This window comes from Lissotriton vulgaris, chromosome 9 (genome assembly GCF_964263255.1).
Source record: "Lissotriton vulgaris chromosome 9, aLisVul1.2, whole genome shotgun sequence".
In the NCBI taxonomy this organism is placed as follows: Eukaryota; Metazoa; Chordata; class Amphibia; order Caudata; family Salamandridae; genus Lissotriton; species Lissotriton vulgaris.
In genome coordinates, this window is record NC_141697.1 from 50,487,199 (window position 1) to 50,506,668 (window position 19,470).

Sequence of the window (19,470 nt, forward strand, 5' to 3'; positions counted from 1 at the left end):
AGGACCTCCTCTTTGCAAACTCTGATTGGCTGGCTTCTAGCCTTCCACTGCTCACTTTTAGGGAACTACTTTTTTCTGTATACGTAAGCACTACACGAGAGTGCATATTTTCAAGCTCTCTCCCTTGTGTGCTCCCCCCATGCTCTGTGTTGCTGTCTCCCTCGTGTTACTTTCTAGCATCCTTGCATGGTCTTCTCCCAGCCACCCTTCCCGGCTCCCTGTGCTCTATGTTGCTTTCTCACACTCTCCTTGCTCTCGTCTTTTTAAAATATAAATATTTTCAATTTTTGGAGGTAGGGGAGGACCAGGCAGTAAAGGATTGCCAGCCCCTCTCTCTGCCCACCCACCTCACCCTCCTCCGAAAAAAGTGTTTTCGTGCTACTTCTTTCTTATTTAATTTACCAATCCATCTCAGACAGGTGAATACATTTTTGAAAAGTGCCTCCAGTGCAATTTGTTAGACGCGTATGCAGACAACACATGAGCACACCTACAAAATGATGCCCCACAGCATCATTGTGCCTGTTCTTTTTAATAAAATGTTTGCCGGTGCTGCACAGCATCGCCAAAGGGCATTGGCAAGCCAACAGGTCCCAAAGACAAGTCTTACTGACTTTGCCAATGCTTGTTTAGTGTACTGCTGCTAGAATTTTAGTGGTTGTTATTTTCCCTTTTTCTGGAAATCAAAATTTTAAATGTTACTTGACAGATAAAAAGTTCTCTATTTCGATGAAAAACACAGAAGAGAACTTTGGAATGAATGAATGAGAGATTTATAAAGCCTGCCCAGGGGCGTCTTGGCGCTTTGAGGACAGGAACAGCTACAAAAATGGTAGTCCTTTCAGATGCTCGGATATCTCCTAATCCTGAGAGAAGAGCCGGGTTTTCAAGGCTTTCCTAAAAATAGCGAGGAGGCAGCATCGAGTTCCAAGGGTAGGCTATTCCAGATCAGAGCTGTAGTCCTGAAAAAGCTCTTCCCAGCCCAGGTTGTTCTCCTGAAGGGAGGGATGCAAGGTTCATAGCAGACCCTGATTGCAGTGTTCTCCCGGGGATATACCATTTCAGCTTATCCTTGAACCGAGCTGGCCCAGGTCTCTGCAATGATTCGTAGGCCAGGCCGAGTGCCTTGAACCCAACACGTGTTTGACTGGCAGCCAATGAAGTTTCCCGATGGCTCCTCTGACGATTCAAATTTAGGAATTTTAAAAGGGAATGGAGCTTCCACATTCTGCAACGTCTGAAGCTCAGTCAGAGATCCTGTTGAGAGATTGACATATAAGCTAGTACAGTAATCGGGCCTTGAAAGTCCAAGCGCAATGATTATGGTCTTCATAAGTTCTGATGGCAAGAATTTAAAAACATTTTCTACAAGCCTCTGAGCAAAACGAGGCAGATGTAACTTTATTCACTTGATCTTTAAGCTTCAGTTCTTTATCCAGCAAAAACCCAGGGGGCATAATATCAAGGGGGTTTATCTCCGCTTTTTTGGCTTTAAAAGCCAAGAAAGCGGAGATAAAATTATCTCCCTATTACCTAGCTCTCGCTAACACCAGTTAGCAACAGCTAGTAGGAGATAGCGACCATCTTGGGCCCCACTTTGCATGTCAGTGATATTTATCACTAATGACATGCAAAGTGGGCGTGCCAAGATGTTAGCGACTGGAAACAGTCGCTAATATCGCTATCTCCTATTACCAACTTTTGGAGATATTCGCGCTAAGCGTACATATCTCCAAAAGCTAACACCTGCCCAGAGCAGTTCTTAGCCATGTTATCCAATGGGAGGTGGATAACATGGCTAAGAGCATTAGCTCAGTAATGCATGAATATCGCTGACTTTTCAGCGATATTCATGCATTGCGGCCGATTTTTATCGCATTTGCGATAAACCTTGGTAATACAAAGGTTTATTTGCGGTAAAAATTGCCGCAGCTCTGCGGTAAATTTTTGTCTCTAACCAAGCAATAGCGATAATTATCGCTTTTGATGGTAATATGCCCCCAGGTTTTTTACTCTAGTTACTGGTTCTGGGAGGGGGCCTAACTCAGGAGGCCACAATTCCGGCATCCAAAGTGATAGATTGTTGCCAAAAATTATTTTCACAATTTGCAGTGTTCAGTTTAAGGCAATTGTTATCCATCCAATTACTCACAGCGCTCATGCAGGTACGTGGCCCAAGTGGTTCTCATGTTTTACCAGAGACACCACAATTTGACTGTCATCTGGTAGGAGGCTAAGGAAAAAATAGTTTTTTGAATAAGTTTAGCCAGCGGCGTGACAAAGACTAAACAATGTCGGGCTCAAAGTGGGGCCCCTGTGGGACTCCGCAGGGCAGAGAGAAGGGCCTGGATGTAAATTTACCCAACACCACTCTTTGTTGCCCGTTTGCTAGAAACGATGGAAGGAGACCAAGGGCCAGATGTAGGTGGCCCAATACCGGTCGGTAACGGCCGAAATTACCGAATTTCGCCCATTACCGACCGATATTGGGCATTTGGGATGTAGGTGGTCTAAATTGCAAATTCAGTATTTTACCGATTCGGTATTTTAAGGAATCGGTAAATTACTGATTCCTTAAAATACGGAATCGGTAAATTACCGAATTTGCAATGTAGGGAGCACTCAAATGAGTGCTTTTCCCATTTTAGGATTCGTTATTTACCACCAACTATAAGTTGGTGGGAAATAACAAATACCTTTGAAAATGCAAATCTGTGCATTTTCAACTGTGCCATGTGGCAGACATACATGCCCTTAGGGCTTGTATGTGTGCCACATCTGCACACAAGCACAATTCAGGGGTGCAACAGGATGTCAAAGTGACACCCAGGCACCCTTGAATGTGTCCCCCATTTTACCAAATCGGTATTTACCGATTCAGTAATTGCCATTCATTCCTATGGGCCGGGAGGCCAATAGGAATGAATGGCAATTACCGAATTGGTAAATACCGATTTGGTAAATACCTAGTCTTACCAATTCGGTAATTTTTACCAAATGTTTTGCTACATAGCATTTACCGATTCTAAAATACCGAATCGATAAAATTTATATTTTAGAATCGGTAAATACTATTTACCAACATCTGGCCCCAAGTGCTGTATCCTCTATCCCCAGTTTCTGCATACGGTCAACCAAAATGTTGTGGTTGACTGTATTGAATGCCGCAGAGAGGTCCAACAGAATCAGGGCTGCAGTCCCTTCCCTATCGAGCATTTCAAGGATTTCCTCAGTGGCTACCACCAAGGCAGATTCTGTACTGTGGTTTTTCCTTAATCCATATTCGGTTTCATCCAACACACAGTTTTCTTCAATATACTCAGATAGCTGTTCATGTATTAGTTTCTCTTCCAATTTAGCGTCCAAGGGGAGTCTGGATATAGTCCAGCACATTAAGAAGAGGCAGAACAGAGGAAGATTTCCAATGCGCCGGGAAAGCACCCTCCAAGAACATCATATTGAAAATTTGAACACAGTGCTGTGCCGCTTGTCCGTGAATGATATGCATTATTTTTGGAGAGCGGGGGTCTTGCGGAGCACCATATTTAATTAATGGAATTAACTTCATAAGCTGTTCTTCAGAAGGTACTTTAAAAGCGGACAACCAAGATTGGCCAATTGCTACATTGAGGATTTGCAACTCTGGCAGTGTGGGTGTCTTGCCGGCGGAGAATTTGTTAAAGATGTTTGCTACTTTCTCTTGAAAAAAGCAGGCAAGAGCATCACAAAATGTTTGATTGGTTACTGCTGAGTTGGAATTCACTGGTAGTACCCATATGTTTGTGACTTAAAAGAGGGTTTTATTTGTGTCACATGTTAGTTTTATCTGCTATGGGTAATAAAAAGTTTTAGCAACTAGAAAACGTTTTTTATGTTTGGCTAATTTAATTCTATAGGCTTCAGACTCAGTGTGTCCTCCACTTCTGTTCTTGCCTAGGGCAGCCTTGCCTTGATGTCTTAAGAGCCTCATTATACCATGGCTGAGAAACTTTCTTTGTCATGGTTTTTAATTTGACCGGGGCTAAAGTGTCCAAAGCCGAACTTAACCAGAGCGAAAAGTTTTCAACCCTGTGCTCCAAGCTACCGGCTGATTGCCAAGATGAGGCTGTAAGAATGGCTTCCAGTTCGGCCGGATGAATTTTGTTTGGGCTGGGTTTGTTAAACTACACATCTGTGTGATGGAGTTTTCTACATTTTTAGCTGATTAACTGCACAGTGGTCGGACCACATAAGAGTAAGCGACGGTAGTATGCTAATAGATGGATGATTGGAGAAAACCCCATCTAACATATGTCCATCCCAGTGAGTCAGACATCTGGATATTAGGGATAGCCCAAGCCCATTCATAGTGTCGGTCAGCTTTGTGGAATCCGAATGAGCCTCATTTTCTAAATGGAAATTAAAATCACCCAGCCCTGAGAAGTTGGGATTAAGGATGGATGATTCGAGGAACGCACTAACCATATCCACAGAACTGCATCTAGGTTCAGGTGGGTGGTATAGTAGCAAGGTGCGGGCACCAGGCGGCGCAGCGAAGCAAGGTGCTGGCACGAGGCGGCACAAGGCACGAGCACCTGGTGGCACAGCGTAGCAGGGCACAAGCACCAGGCGGCGCAGCAAAGCAAGGTGCGGGCACCAGGCGGCACAGCAAAGCAAGGTGCGGGCACCAGGCGGCGCAGCAAAGCAAGTTGTGAGCACCAGGCGTCGCAGCGAAGCAAGGTGCGAGCACCAGGCAGCACAGCGAAGCAAGGTGCGGGCACCAGGTGGCGCAGCAAAGCAAGGTGCGGGCACCAGGTGGCGCAGCAAAGCAAGGTGGGGGCACCAGGCGGCACAGCAAAGCAAGGTGTGAGCACCAGGCGTCGCAGCGAAGCAAGGTGCGAGCACCAGGCAGCACAGCGAAGCAAGGTGCGGGCACCAGGTGGCGCAGCAAAGCAAGGTGCGGGCACCAGGCGGCGCAGCAAAGCAAGGTGCCGGCAACAGGCGGCGCAGCAAAGCAAGGTGCGGGCACCAGGCAGCACAACGAAGCAAGGTGTGAGCACCAGGCATCGTAGCGAAGCAAGGTGCGAGCACCAGGCAGCACAGCGAAGCAAGGTGCGGGCACCAGGCAGCACAGCAAAGCAAGGTGCAGGAACAGGCGGCGCAGCAAAGCAAGGTGCGGGCACCAGGCGGCGCAGCAAAGCAAGGTGCGGGCACCAGGTGGCGCATCAAAGCAAGGTGCGGGCACCATGCGCCACAGCGAACCAAGGTGCGAGCACACAATGTGACTAAATGGAGAACCGGCAAAGAGGGGCACTGAAACAAAGTCTGAAAACGAGTCACTATGTGAATAAATGACCCTAACACACGGGCTCCTAAGCCAAGAGCGGGATTACATTCTGAAGTAACTGATCAGGTATAAAATATATTCTTACAAAGTCCACAAAGCATGCGGAGCCCAGAAATAGGAGGACGAATATAGCCAAGAAAGACACCTGAAAGCGATTTCTTCTGGGTTGATGGAGTGCCTTTGCATGTTTTGGGGGGTTACCCACGCAAGGTCACCGCCCCTCACCTCCTCAGGTGCGTTTTTGGGGGGATTTGACCCTAATTCGTGGTCACAATTTACTGTGTGCAGCCCCTCCGACAAAATGCCCCTGATGACATCATGATCTTTGCGTTGGAATGAGCCTGACGCAATATCCAACATAAAGTGCAAGTAAACTTGAGGCTACACCCAACAAGGTGTTCAGGGGGTGCATGACCCCATCAAGTTTCTTTACTGATGGGATACTTCCACACACATCAACACTGCTAGCGCTCAACCTCCCGAGCCATCTCATCTGGGCTCACCCTGAGAGAGGCGACGCCTCTGCACTGCTCACTACTCTGTTTATAAGTAGCTGGTTGCCAGCTCTGTGTGTGCAGTGTGCACACAGACACTCACTGCTGGGCCGGACTGCAGGCTTCAAGGATATGATTTACTTTTCAAGATCTGGGCCAGGCTCAACCCCCGCCAAAATACACTCCACCCGAACCTCAGGGCGTGGCACCATCGAGAGTTCTGCCGTTATGAGGGACTAAAAATAAGATTCTGTTGCCATCGAGTCTTTTCCAGATTCTAAACGAGTGTCTTCATACTAACTGTTTGACTGAACCCTGATGAGGTTACCTGTTAGCTATAGGGGAGAAGGGCTGTGGGCTTCCCCCTCCGCCGTCACCTGCCCAGCCGGGCTTGGGGCAGACTCTCCTTCGTCTCCATCCATCCTTTCTCTCTCCTACACCTCACCCCACCCCCTTACCCTTCTAAGCTCTTGAACTGTTCTCTTGTAACTCATGTAACTTGTAATTGATGTAATTTTGTGGAACTTCATATAAAGCGCTCTGATACCTCCGGGTCTAGCCAGCGCTATATAAAAATCATATAAATAAAAAATTTTAAAAATGCGTTTGTGAATAGGTTTTTCTTAAAGTAGCATTACTTTTCATAGGTATGCATATTCTGTAGGGCGAACCTAGCCCGAGAGTATTAGGGCGCTTCACATGTATCTTGAGGTACGGTCGGTGCGCCGAAAACGTGAAATCAGGAAAAAGCTTGTGATCTGGGGAGCAAAGTGGGACAATTCATCCTCCTGGTGTAAACAACTGCACACATTTTTTTTAATGAGGAATAAAAAAAAACTGCGTTTCTGTTTTAAAGTGACTCCTTCTTGGTTCAAAAGGAGGGTGGTGGCCTGCCCCCACTGGCGGAGAGGCGAGAAGGGGACCCTGCCACGTCCCAGGGCCCGGGGAGGGGCAGAGCTGAGCAGGGTAGCAGCGCCCTGGCTTCCCGGGAACCAAGCGCCTCTTCACCACACCGCACGGCTATAGCGCCTCAGTGCCAGGTACCCAGCCCGAGCGCTCTGGAGCGGAGACCAGAGACTGTACCCACTTTCAGACAACCCTTCTATTGAAGGGAAACAGATGTCAAAACTGGTGAGCGAGACGCGCCCCCACCCGGGGCTGCCATGCCCCCGCCATTGCCCAGGAGCACCCTTACCGTGCCAGCTTCTAATCCCGCACAGCCGGGGTGTCTCTCGAGTGCCCGTCCCCTGCCCGGTGCCCACAGAAGCTCCGTCCTCGGAAGCCCCAGTGCATCCGTCAGCACTTCTGCAAAACTTTCTTCTCTCCCTCCTCCCCCGCGTCTTTTCCTGCGCTGTGGAGAGGAGTGGAAAGGGGGGGGGGGGGGTGGGGGGGGGTCACGAGGGAGGAAGCGCATTCCACAGCAGGAGAACTTGGAGTACGATCAGGGTCCGAGCCTCCTCTCCCCGCAGGACGGAGTGTCCCTCCCTCCGGGTGTCTATATCCAGACTTCAGGCCCTCCGCACGCCCACTCGCTGCTTGGGAGAGTGGGCACGGCCCTTTAACTCACATACACACAAGAGGGGTAGAAAGAAAACCTGCTCTGCACCCACACACATACACTTTAAATCACTACAGAACGGGCGCGCTCAAGCAATCCTCCTCCCTACTTCTTCGAGGCTTTAACACCCAATGTTCAAAGAATTGGTCCACACAATGTCCAGACACATTTCCCAGGCACGCTCAATTCTTGCAGGATTTAACATAACCCTGCCTTCTTTTAAAGTTAATAACATGTGTAGTACCATTGGCGAGGACTAGTGTATCGAAGAACACTTCAGTTTGTTTCCTGTGTCACACGAAGCGTCATTATTAGTGAAACGTGGAACAAAAACATGACAACGTGAATTACTGAAGCTGGACTTTGGCGCAGGAAGTCTCCCCTAAAGGTTGCAGCTTTGCACGACTGGTGCATACTGCGTGTGTCTCACGTGTGCACTACAGCAGGTGCACAGGGAGAGCAGGATCATAGGGAAACTTGGCACACAAACAAGACAAACAGAATTAGTGGCGCTGGCAGAGGAAGCCTCCCCTAAAGGTTGCAGCTTTGCACGACTGGTGCACACTGCGTGTGTCTCACTGTGTGTACTACAGCAGGTGCACAGGGAGAGCAGGATCATAGGGAAACCTGGCACACAAACAAGACAAACAGAATTAGTGGCGCTGGCAGAGGAAGCCTCCCCTAAAGGTTGCAGCTTTGCACGACGGTGCACACTGCGTGTGTCTCACGTGTGCACTACCGCAGGTGCACAGGGAGAGCAGGTTCATAGGGAAACTTGGCACACAAACAAGACAAACAGAATTAGTGGCGCTGGCCGAGGAAGCCTCCCCTAAAGATTGCAGCTTTGCACGACGGGTGCACACTGCGTGTGTCTCACTGTGTGCACTACAGCAGGTGCACAGGGAGAGCAGGATCATAGGGAAACTTGGGATACTAACAAGACAAACAGAATTAGTGGCGCTGGCAGAGGAAGCCTCCCCTAAAGGTTGCAGCTTTGCACGACTGGTGCACACTGCGTGTGTCTCACTGTGTGCACTACAGCAGGTGCACAGGGAGAGCAGGATCATAGGGAAACCTGGCACACAAACAAGACAAACAGAATTAGTGGCGCTGGTAGAGGAAGCCTCCCCTAAAGGTTGCAGCTTTGCACGACTGGTGCACACTACGTGTGTCTCACTGTGTGCACTACAGCAGGTGCACAGGGAGAGCAGGTTCATAGGGAAACCTGGCACACAAACAAGACAAACAGAATTAGTGGCGCTGGTAGAGGAAGCCTCCCCTAAAGGTTGCAGCTTTGCACGACGGGTGCACAATGCGTGTGTCTCACGTGTGCACTACAGCAGGTGCACAGGGAGAGCAGGTTCATAGGGAAACCTGGCACACAAACAAGACAAACAGAATTAGTGGCGCTGGCAGAGGAAGCCTCCCCTAAAGGTTGCAGCTTTGCACGACGGTGCACACTGCGTGTGTCTCACGTGTGCACTACCGCAGGTGCACAGGGAGAGCAGGTTCATAGGGAAACTTGGCACACAAACAAGACAAACAGAATTAGTGGCGCTGACGGAGGAAGCCTCCCCTAAAGGTTGCAGCTTTGCACGACGGGTGCACACTGCATGTGTCTCACGTGTGCACTACAGCAGGTTCACAGGGAGAGCAGGATCATAGGGAAACCTGGCACACAAACAAGACAAACAGAATTAGTGGCGCTGGCAGAGGAAGCCTCCCCTAAAGGTTGCAGCTTTGCACGACGGGTGCACACTGCGTGTGTCTCACTGTGTGTACTACAGCAGGTGCACAGGGAGAGCAGGATCATAGGGAAACCTGGCACACAAACAAGACAAACAGAATTAGTGGCGCTGGCAGAGGAAGCCTCCCCTAAAGGTTGCAGCTTTGCACGACGGTGCACACTGCGTGTGTCTCACGTGTGCACTACCGCAGGTGCACAGGGAGAGCAGGTTCATAGGGAAACTTGGCACACAAACAAGACAAACAGAATTAGTGGCGCTGACGGAGGAAGCCTCCCCTAAAGGTTGCAGCTTTGCACGACGGGTGCACACTGCATGTGTCTCACGTGTGCACTACAGCAGGTTCACAGGGAGAGCAGGATCATAGGGAAACCTGGCACACAAACAAGACAAACAGAATTAGTGGCGCTGGCAGTGGAAGCCTCCCCTAAAGGTTGCAGCTTTGCACGACGGGTGCACACTGCGTGTGTCTCACTGTGTGTACTACAGCAGGTGCACAGGGAGAGCAGGATCATAGGGAAACCTGGCACACAAACAAGACAAACAGAATTAGTGGCGCTGGCAGAGGAAGCCTCCCCTAAAGGTTGCAGCTTTGCACGACGGGTGCACACTGTGTGTGTCTCACTGTGTGCACTACAGCAGGTGTACAGGGAGAGCAGGTTCATAGAGAAACGTGGCACACAAACAAGACAAACAGAATTAGTGGTGCTGGCAGAGGAAGCCTCCCCTAAAGGTTGCAGCTTTGCACGACGGGTGCACAATGCGTGTGTCTCACGTGTGCACTACAGCAGGTGCACAGGGAGAGCAGGTTCATAGGGAAACTTGGCACACAAACAAGACAAACAGAATTAGTGGCGCTGGCAGAGGAAGTCTCCCCTAAAGGTCGCAGCTTTGCACGACTGGTGCACACTGCGTGTGTCTCACGTGTGCACTACCGCAGGTGCACAGGGACAGCAGGTTCATAGGGAAACTTGGCACACAAACAAGACAAACAGAATTAGTGGCGCTGGCAGAGGAAGCCTCCCCTAAAGGTTGCAGCTTTGCACGACGGGTGCACAATGCGTGTGTCTCACGTGTGCACTACAGCAGGTGCACAGGGAGAGCAGGTTCATAGGGAAACTTGGCACACAAACAAGACAAACAGAATTAGTGGCGCTGGCAGAGGAAGCCTCCCCTAAAGGTTGCAGCTTTGCACGACGGGTGCACAATGCGTGTGTCTCACGTGTGCACTACAGCAGGTGCACAGGGAGAGCAGGTTCATAGGGAAACTTGGCACACAAACAAGACAAACAGAATTAGTGGCGCTGGCAGAGGAAGTCTCCCCTAAAGGTCGCAGCTTTGCACGACTGGTGCACACTGCGTGTGTCTCACGTGTGCACTACCGCAGGTGCACAGGGACAGCAGGTTCATAGGGAAACTTGGCACACAAACAAGACAAACAGAATTAGAGGCGCTGGCAGAGGAAGCCTCCCCTAAAGGTTGTAGCTTTGCACGACGGTGCACACTGCGTGTGTCTCACTGTGTGCACTACAGCAGGTGCACAGGGAGAGCAGGTTCATAGAGAAACGTGGCACACAAACAAGACAAACAGAATTAGTGGCGCTGGCAGAGGAAGCCTCCCCTAAAGGTTGCAGCTTTGCACGACGGGTGCACAATGCGTGTGTCTCACGTGTGCACTACAGCAGGTGCACAGGGAGAGCAGGTTCATAGGGAAACTTGGCACACAAACAAGACAAACAGAATTAGTGGCGCTGGTAGAGAAAGCCTCCACTAAAGGTTGCAGCTTTGCACAACGGGTGCACACTGCGTGTGTCTCACTGTGTGCACTACAGCAGGTGCACAGGGAGAGCAGAATCATAGGGAAACCTGGCACACAAACAAGACAAACAGAATTAGAGGCGCTGGCAGAGGAAGCCTCCCCTAAAGGTTGCAGCTTTGCACGACTGGTGCACACTGCGTGTGTCTCACTGTGTGCACTACAGCAGGTGCACAGGGAGAGCAGGATCATAGGGAAACCTGGCACACAAACAAGACAAACAGAATTAGTGGTGCTGGCAGAGAAAGCCTCCACTAAAGGTTGCTGCTTTGCACGACGGGTGCACACTGCGTGTGTCTCACTGTGTGCACTACCGCAGGTGCACAGGGACAGCAGGTTCATAGGGAAACTTGGCACACAAACAAGACAAACAGAATTAGTGGCGCTGGCAGAGGAAGCCTCCCCTAAAGGTTGCAGCTTTGCACGACGGGTGCACACTGCATGTGTCTCACGTGTGCACTACAGCAGGTTCACAGGGAGAGCAGGGTCATAGGGAAACTTGGCACACAAACAAGACAAACAGAATTAGTGGCGCTGGTAGAGGAAGCCTCCCCTAAAGGTTGCAGCTTTACGACGGGTGCACACTGCGTGTGTCTCACTGTGTGCACTACAGCAGGTGCACAGGGAGAGCAGGTTCATAGGGAAACTTGGCACACGGACAAGACACACAGAATTAGTGGCGCTGGCAGAGGAAGCCTCCCCTAAAGGTTGCAGCTTTGCACGACTGGTGCACACTGCGTGTGTCTCACTGTGTGCACTACAGCAGGTGCACAGGGAGAGCAGAATCATAGGGAAACCTGGCACACAAACAAGACAAACAGAATTAGTGGCGCTGGCAGAGGAAGCCTCCCCTAAAGGTTGCAGCTTTGCACGACTGGTGCACACTGCGTGTGTCTCACTGTGTGCACTACAGCAGGTGCACAGGGAGAGCAGGATCATAGGGAAACCTGGCACACAAACAAGACAAACAGAATTAGTGGCGCTGGCAGAGGAAGCCTCCCCTAAAGGTTGCAGCTTTGCACGACTGGTGCACACTGCGTGTGTCTCACTGTGTGCACTACAGCAGGTGCACAGGGAGAGCAGAATCATAGGGAAACCTGGCACACAAACAAGACAAACAGAATTAGTGGCGCTGGCAGAGGAAGCCTCCCCTAAAGGTTGCAGCTTTGCACGACTGGTGCACACTGCGTGTGTCTCACTGTGTGCACTACAGCAGGTGCACAGGGAGAGCAGGATCATAGGGAAACCTGGCACACAAACAAGACAAACAGAATTAGTGGCGCTGGCAGAGGAAGCCGCCCCTAAAGGTTGCAGCTTTGCACGACGGGTGCACACTGCGTGTGTCTCACTGTGTGTACTACAGCAGGTGCACAGGGAGAGCAGGATCATAGGGAAACCTGGCACACAAACAAGACAAACAGAATTAGTGGCGCTGGCAGAGGAAGCCTCCCCTAAAGGTTGCAGCTTTGCACGACGGGTGCACACTGTGTGTGTCTCACTGTGTGCACTACAGCAGGTGTACAGGGAGAGCAGGTTCATAGAGAAACGTGGCACACAAACAAGACAAACAGAATTAGTGGTGCTGGCAGAGGAAGCCTCCCCTAAAGGTTGCAGCTTTGCACGACGGGTGCACAATGCGTGTGTCTCACGTGTGCACTACAGCAGGTGCACAGGGAGAGCAGGTTCATAGGGAAACTTGGCACACAAACAAGACAAACAGAATTAGTGGCGCTGGCAGAGGAAGTCTCCCCTAAAGGTCGCAGCTTTGCACGACTGGTGCACACTGCTTGTGTCTCACTGTGTGCACTACAGCAGGTGCACAGGGAGAGCAGGTTCATAGGGAAACTTGGCACACAAACAAGACAAACAGAATTAGTGGCGCTGGTAGAGGAAGCCTCCCCTAAAGGTTGCAGCTTTGCACGACTGGTGCACACTGCGTGTGTCTCACTGTGTGCACTAGAGCAGGTTCACAGGTAGAACTCACCCAGAGCGGCACAGGGCGTCACTGGGCCCAAAGTGCCAGAGCAGCAGCCGAGCCATCAAAACATCCACTGTTTGAATAGTGCAACACTTGTTTCTAAAATACAACTAGACCAACTATTTAGAATTGCTTCTAATAAATTTTTTGTGACATTTTTGTTTCAATGTAATGCATATACGTTAGCATATTGCATTAAGTAACATTTATTAAAATTAATATTTGTTAACCAAAACCTTTAAGAAAGAATGTATGGACGGCTCTGCCATTAAGAAGGGCACGCGAAAAGTCACATTTTTGGGGCATATTAAAGGGTCAGTAATCTTATATATGCAAGGCCACTGGAATTATGTGGCAGGAGATGGCCAAATTATGTGACTGGGTTGATTATTTTTATGTGGCAAGAAATGGAAAATGATGCAGCATAATGCAGCACATTTTGTAATAGTATTCCCTAATTGGTACAGAGCAGGAATATCGTCGTAAAAATATTGACTAACCTAAATATCGCTGCAAAAATATCTACAGGAAGAAATATCGATGACAAAAATATCGTCTGACCAGAATATCGACAGACAAGTAAGTAATATCGTTAACATTAATATAGTTGTAATAAATATCGTTTACAAAAGCATAGTTTACAATAATATCGTTTTTTAAATAATTATAAGTAATGTAGTGTTTTTAATGAATATTTGTAGTCAAAGTAGTATTTTTAGTAGTATATTATTATTTAATAATGTATTTTAAGTTGAATTTAGTATTAATAGTTCCGTAGCGGGTTGTGGGTTTATAGGGGAGTAGGGTGGGAAGTAATTTAAATATAATGAAATAATAGATTAATTAATGTTTTAAATGAATATAAATAGTGTAATAAATAATAGTTAATTAATTTCAATTAGTTAATTGAATAATAATTATGTAATTAATTATGTTAATTTTTTAAATAATTTTAGGCGTGTGTACAGGATTTTTTAGTGAAAATGTTTTTGGGTAAAGGGGTATTTTTAGGGTTCAGGGTCAGTTTTCTGTTTTTGGGTAAAGGGGTATTTTTAGGGTTCAGGGTCAGTTTTCAGTTTTTGGGTAAAGGGGTATTTTTAGCCTTCAGGGTCAGTTTTCAGTTTTTGGGTAAAGGGGTATTTTTAGGGTTCAGGGTCAGTTTTGGGTTTTTGGGTAAAGGGGTATTTTTAGGGTTCAGGGTCAGTTTTCAGTTCTTGGCTAAAGGGATATTTCTTGGGTTCAGGGTCAGTTTTCCCTACTGTTGCACCCTCTGGAGTGGGAATAGTAATTTTTACTCCTACGCTATCAAATGTTTTAATTAGTAATATATTGTATACTTTAATTATATGTATGTATTATTGTTGTTATATAAAGTAATGTGTAAAATCAATTTATATGTCCACATTTATTAAGTTTATAATTAAAAAGTGTAGTAAATTTTTTTGAAATAGTTAACAAATAAAAGTAATGTCATGTATTTTGTTAATAGTACTTATATTTATTTATTATTTAATGTAATTTTAATTATTTTAAAAAGTCGATATTTTTTACATCTATATTAATTACAACGATATTTTGGAGTCGATATTAATGTACTTACCTGTTTAAGTATAGGGTGTGGATATTTTTGTAAACGATATTTTTACAACGATATTTATGTCAGCTATATTTTTGTAATCGATATTTTAAAAGCCTACCACCTAATTATTTGGCCATTCTTAGGTCTCGCCAGAGTTAGCGTATACGTAACTCTTGCGAGACATTTAGTAGCTGCTTCAAAAAGCGCTACCTTGCCGGCCACCAGCTTGCTAGAACGCACACAAGCGCGCGATGTGCACACCACTTTTTCCGGTCGCGGGTGCGCACAACTCGCATCACCACTCACGTTTTTTCTTTTTATTATTTTATTTCGCGGCTGTGCAGGCAAACGCTTGTTTGTTATCGCTGCCCCATCTTTGATCCGGCCAACTACTCCACCTTCAGCACTGCTATGTGCTGACGCTGCCCGACCAGGTGCCGCGAGCGTGAGGGGTAGGTGTCCCGCCGTTCCAGCGCTTCAATGAAGGTTCCTCTAACCTTATAGCGCTGGAAGCTGGGGGATCACAATAGAGCCTTATGTCAAACCAAGGTACCCTGACATACTTGTCCCGGTGGAAAAAGCGGCAGCTCCAGCCATCATGAATACTCTAAAAAACTCGGTCCTCAGAGGAGCGGTAGGACCAGGGAGCAACAAAATCAATCTACACATCAATAGCACTAGAGCCACTGTAGATGAACACACACAAATGTTCGACTCAGGATGGATTGCCAGAACACTAAATAACAACGAATGACAAATTGGCCACAAGCCAAAGGAAGACGCATACGGCTCATTAAAAATATGCTCATGGAACATCAATGGCCTGGCTTCCAAAATAACTGACTCAGATTTTATGAATTACATCAGAAAATTTGACATAGTGGCACTCCAAGAGGCATGGGTCACAGACCCCCCCAACCTCCATGGCTACTTACGTTTTTTCGCAGCTGCAAGTAGGACATCTAAATATGGGCATTCCAAAGGCGGCCTAGTAACCTATATACTGGTCACAAGTATACTGACAGCAACAGAAGATGGACCATCCTCTACAGCCGCATTGGCTGTAAAAATCCGCTTGCCACCCAAACAAGGCAATACTGAAACCGATTTCCTTCTAATAAATGCCTACATCAACCCAAGAAGGAAAGGGAAAGCAATTAAAGACCTCTGTAGCCTCATGGAGACACATATAAGGGAAAGATCCATACCAAATGTTGTTCTTACCGGGGACTTTAACCTTAACCTCATGGGCGAGACGCAGGAAGATGAACAACTAATACAAAATGCAACTTGGGACATCCCAACACAAGCAACCTCTCAGTTAACCAAAAAAACCAAGCTAGGTAACAGGACACTAGAAGATCTAGAAAACTTTAATATTAGGGCCCTCAACGGTAGGACCTCTGGAGACAATCCCCCAGTCGCAACTTTCACTCAACAAAAACAAGCAGTATTCTAGACTATACTTTTATATCATTACCCTTTTTCCAGTTTTTACCATCATACCGGATTGGCTGTAGCAGGGAAAGTGATCACTGTCCCCAAGAAATTATCATCAAGATCATAAAGCCGAACTTTGAGCAATCAAAAGCGCCTAAAGAGTCAATCCAAACCATCAACTTTAAAAAAATCAAATACTCATCAGCAATGGATGGAACGCTAGTGGAAAGGGCAAAACAGCACTTCGAGAGTCGCTCTGGGGATAGTGAAATAATAAAATGGGAACATTTTAAAGTACCATGTCTATGTATGCTACAAGACCCAAGTTTCAGTCACAACTGGAGGACGCAAGTTTCTGCAAATTCTCTAGAGAAGACCAAGGGAAAATTAAAGACATAAAGACTCTAATTTACCGCACAATGAGAGAACTCCAACGGAAACCCATGGATAACGTAAAGCAAAATCATTTACGTGAACTAAAATCAACACTAAAAAAATTAAAATGGGAAGCAAAAAATCAGCTGAGGATAATTTATGGGCGAGACTTCATTCCGATATTAAACGGAACGATGGAGCAAGATTCTGGAAATCAATAAATGCATTCATAAGACCTGCACATCACGGGGTTTCCTCAAACATCTCGGAGGAAATCTGGGTTAGCTTTCTTGGCACCCATTTTAGTCAGACTGAAGGGAACAACCAACATTACGAGCCTGACATCTATAAAAATTATACATCAATTACTGACACAAGGCCCACAGAATGCTTTACTCCAAATGATATTGTGAACTTGTCGAACTTACAAAGCACCATCCAGCGCCAAATCAAAAAAGGAAGAAAGGAGGGAGCGCCAGGGCCAAATGGCATACCTCTTATTCTCTACAAACAAGATGGGCCAGGCTAGGCAGCAGCCCTGGAACCCCTCTTTCTGGAAATACGACAGTTCAACATCATTCCAAGGTCCTGGAGGGGCTCTATCATCTCCCCAATCTATAAGGCAGGAGATAAGGCTGCCCCAAACAACTACCAACTGGTGGCTTTAATTGGCAACGAGGCAAAATACTTTGCAGGTACCCTTCTTGAAGAGCTGACAGCCTGGGCTACAGAGAGATCCTTAATCCCTGCCAACCAGACAGGCTTCGCTAAGTCAGTAGGCACGTTGACGAACATCCTGAGCATGGGTATGCTCATAGACAAAGCAGAATCTAACAAAATGCCCATCCATTTCTGCTTCATCGACTACAAGGCCGCTTTCGATAATGTAAATCGGAAGCTTTTGTGGTCTAAATTGAACGACTGGATGATCTCGAGACCCCTGCTGGATCTGCTCATCAACCTGCACACAGAGACCTGGGTACAGATAAAAATAGGGGACGGATCCGCCTTGTCAAGGCCCATACAGACCAAAAGGCCTAAAGCAAGGCTGCGTCCTGGCCCCCATGCTTTTTAACCCATTCCTAGGTGACCTTGTCCCAATACTAAATGGCTGCAATTCCCACGCCCCTAAACTAGGAGGGCTCCAGCTACCTTGTCTACTATACGCAGACTATATCGTCTTAATAAGCCACACTAGGGGGAGGAGCCAAGATGGCGACCTGATCGGACGTGTAGTCCCTCGGCTCCGGAGACCGTCTCCTTCTTCACGACTATCCTGCCGGCGATCCTGTTTCTAGAAGGCATGACGTGGAAGCCGACGTGCCCGGGCACCCTGCGGTGTAATCCTGAGGCTTGTGACTTTCTGCAAGAGGGAGCAATGTCCGACTGAAGTTTGCGGCCCGCAGCGGACCCGAGTCCGGGGCCTCGAGTGGACGCTGGGGCCGGCTGCCGGGTGATCAACACCGGGCGTCAGACGCGGCTTTGACCCGGTCGGATCATTTTCGACAAACGCGGCCGAATTTGGAACGTGTGCTTCTTTGGACTGCAGGTACTGCGTTGGTTGTGCCTGGTGAACTATCCATGGAGATTGCATGAGTGCAGATGTCCACATCGCGACTGCGGACGAGGGCTTGAACACTACCCTGCTGGTGGCGGGAGGCCCCCGATCTTTCTACCCCCTCGATGTCGGGCGGAGCGGCTCGCTTCTGGGGCGCTGTTTGCGGCCTCTTTTGGACCTGCTTACTGCCTTTCCTATAGCTGCACGCCTTTAGCCAATACTGGCGGCCTTGCATTACTTGAGGTTTTCTTCAGTGGTGTTTACGAAGTGCACAATGGAGGGCAGCTCCGGAGAGACTGTGTCATGGAGTGATGGTGGATGTGTGGTGCGAGGCGACTTGACCGTGGAGGCACATGGAAATGCTCGGGGTTATGGAGAACTATTGGCGGCTATTGTCTCCCTTCACTCCGAAGTGCTACACTCTGCTAAAATCCTGATCGACAAGGTGGACGTTCTAACAAGTGATCGTGGATGCTCTAAAATGGCCGCCTCGTTAGACAGTAGCGAGATTCTTTGTTTTACGTCTGACCGCGACTAGATGGCGGCGTTGCGTAGCGGTGCCTGCCCAGCGGCCCCAGACCCCGGGATGCCTCTTGCTACTGCTGTTTATTGCCCTGGCCGAAATGGAAATTGCGGTCTGCAATCACGGCGAGTGTTCCATCCCAGTACTATATCCCCATCTACCCGGAGATCGCTCCAGGAGGGACCTGACACTGAGACTTTCATCCTTGGATTGACTTCGCTTTGTACCACGGGTGTGGCGTACTCCTGGCCCAGCTGGTTCTCATTGACCTTGTATGTACGAGACACGGTTGAGTGCTCCAGTCGATGTTCCCCGTTTGGACTATCGTATACATCTCCCGGGCTTCTCTGGGTTTCCGTGGTTAGCAGTGGTGGCGGAGAAAGAACGGGACAGGGGTGAACATTTCTTATTATGGTCTGGAGATCTCCTGTTGCTGACCTGGGCATGTGGGTGGTGTGTCGCTGCTCTTGACTGTGCTATGTGTTGATTCTGGTACTCTAATTCATCCTGATTTTACTGCTTCATATCACCGGGCTTCTTCCTCTGTGTAATTGCTAGCTTTGCGGGACGGTAGGGCCGAGGGACGGGTGGTGGGCTCCTCCCCACTTTTCTATATTTTTGAGAGTTATAGATTAGGATTCTTTTCTTACTCTCTATATTTCGGGACTCCTTTTTCTGGGCGACAGGCACATTGCTAGGGGGGGGTTTTGCCGTAGCCAGCTGCATTTGTGCAGGGTGGGGGGTGGATAGGGGGGGTTTTGGTTTTTTCTTTTAGGTTCTATGGGCCCTCTATTCTTTTTCTTCTTTCTTTTTCTGGGTTTAGACGTTTTGCATGTGTGAGAGGCAGCGAATCTGGCATTTTATTACAGTTCCTATTTGTCAATCCTGCTCCTATGACGCCAGATCTAACTCGTTGTTCTTCGATATCCTGCTTCTCTCTATCCTACAGGAAAAATCTTTAAAATTAGACCTCATTAATCCTGTTACATGTCCTTAGTACCCTTTATGTTGCAATGTACTGTACTTGCTAGCCCTCGGGCTCGTTGCTGTATTGTATGTGGTTTTTGTCAATAAAGGT

General features: G+C 48.0%; 1 long non-coding RNA gene across 2 annotated transcripts in view; it reads right to left on the bottom strand.

The window, feature by feature from the left end:
- LOC147689586 (uncharacterized) overlaps window positions 1-19,470 on the bottom strand; it is a 127,323-nt gene that overhangs the window by 35,145 nt on the left and 72,708 nt on the right. The window contains exon 1 of one of the 2 annotated variants that reach the window (XR_015299871.1): window positions 7,016-7,153. The exons of the other annotated variant lie outside the window; for it this stretch is intronic. This is a non-coding gene — a long non-coding RNA (uncharacterized LOC147689586). Of the gene's footprint in view, window positions 1-7,015; window positions 7,154-19,470 lie in introns of those variants that run through there. 2 annotated transcript variants of the gene reach the window in all.